Source organism: Colobus angolensis, unplaced genomic scaffold (genome assembly GCF_000951035.1).
Source record: "Colobus angolensis palliatus isolate OR3802 unplaced genomic scaffold, Cang.pa_1.0 Scaffold237, whole genome shotgun sequence".
In the NCBI taxonomy this organism is placed as follows: Eukaryota; Metazoa; Chordata; class Mammalia; order Primates; family Cercopithecidae; genus Colobus; species Colobus angolensis.
The window spans coordinates 1,316,699-1,318,496 of record NW_012115566.1 but is presented as its reverse complement, the minus strand read 5'-3'; the positions used below and the strand labels follow the sequence as shown (position 1 = coordinate 1,318,496).

Here is a 1,798-nt window from a genome sequence, read left to right as displayed (position 1 = left end):
TTCTGGGATTGGCATGCAAGTGTTGTATAAGGGTTGTATTAGCCGGGCGCTGTGGCTAACGCCTGTAATCCCAGCCCTTTGGGAGGCCGAGGCTGGGGGATCACCTGAGGTCGGGACTTTGAGACCAGCCTGACCAACATGGAGAAAGTCCGTCTGTATTAAAAATACAAAATTAGCCAGGTGTGGTGGTGCCTGCCTGTAATCCCAGCTACTCGGGAGGTTGAGGCAGGAGAATAGCTTGAACCCAGGAGGCAGAGGTGGTAGTGAGCCGAGTTCGCTCCATTGCACTCCATCCTGGGCAACAAGAGTGAAACTCCGAGAAAAATAAATAAATAAATAAAAATAAGGGTTCTATTAGGCAAAACTAAAACTGAAAAAAGAAACCTGCCAAAACCCGGGATTGAACTAGGGCCCTTTAGATCTTCAGTCTAACGCTCTCCCAACTGAACTATTTCGGCTGCTCTGAGTCTAGCCTTTTAGCTCTTTCTTCAAAATATAAAAACTGTCATTTGTAGGGTCAGCATATCTTCCAATTCTGTTGTCTTCAATATCCCCTGTCATTCACTCACCCCTTCACCCCCAAAAATATAGATTCTGCTCCAATTTATGTCTGAAAATAGGATCCAATTTTAAGGACAATGAATGGGTTAGCAAAAGCTGGGGAAAGAAAAGGCAAAGGTGAAGAATAGAGCAAAGCAATGAGGAGAGAACCATTTCTCTTACTGTCTCCTGTCTCTGAAGAGGAGGAGGAAGAAAAAGTTGAAAAACAACAGGAATAAAGTCAGTGGCAAGACCCACCAGTGCCACTGATGACCAGGCCTGAGGTTAAAAGATTAACCCCCTACTCTAACCCCATGTGCTCTCAATCTATCACGACCCTTTCACGTGGAACCCCTTGGAGTTGTAAGCCCTTAAAAGGGCCAGGAACTCCGTCTTCGGGGAGCTTGGCTCTTAAGACTAGTCTGCCAATGCTCCCGGTGGAATAAAAGCCTCTTCCTTCTTTAATCCAGTGTCTGAGGAGTTTTGTCTGTAACTCGTCCTGCTACATTTGTTGGTTCACTGACCGGGAATCGAGGTGATTAACACGCGGTCGAGGCAGCCCTTTAGGCCACTTAGGCCTGCCCTGTGGAACATCCCTGCGGGGTACTCTGGCCAGCTTGAGCAATGGGGATCCTGAGAGCGCTCCCGGGTAGGCAATTACCCTGGTGGAAGGCCGCATAGAGGATCAACACAGTGGCTGAACATGGGGAAGGAACTGGCCCTTTAAGTCTGGACATCTGAAACGTGGTAAGACTAGTCTTTGGAACTTGCCCACTCCATCTGAGTGGATCACCGGCACTTTGGCTTTGACTTGACTTGAATTGCTTGATACTTTGGATTTGGTTTTGACCTGGCTTGGATTTCTGGATACTCTGATTTTGGTTTTGATTCTGGTTTGGTGTAAACTAAAACAGTGTGTGTGTGTGACCTTTTTACGTGTTCTTTGTTCTGTGGTGTGCATGTGGTGTGAGTGTGGTGTTTCGTCTCATGGAAACATGGGTCAGACACAAAGCCCACTCCGCTAGGAACTATGTTGCAAAATTTCAAGGAAGGATTTAGTGGAGATGCGGTTACTATGACACCAGGAAAACTTAGAACTTCGTGTGAAATCGATTGGCCAACATTAGAAGTGGGTTGGCCATCAGAAGGAAGTTTGGACAGGTCCCTTTGTTTCTAAAGTATGGCACAAGGTAACTGGTAAGGCAGGATACTCAGACCAGTTCCCATACATAGATACTTGGTTACAGCTGGTGCTAGA

General features: G+C 46.7%; 1 non-coding gene across 1 annotated transcript; it reads right to left on the bottom strand.

The window, feature by feature from the left end:
- Positions 1 to 385: 385 nt before the first annotated feature.
- Positions 386 to 458, bottom strand: TRNAF-GAA. The gene has a single exon. It is a non-coding gene; the product is annotated as a tRNA-Phe (tRNA).
- Positions 459 to 1,798: the final 1,340 nt, after the last annotated feature.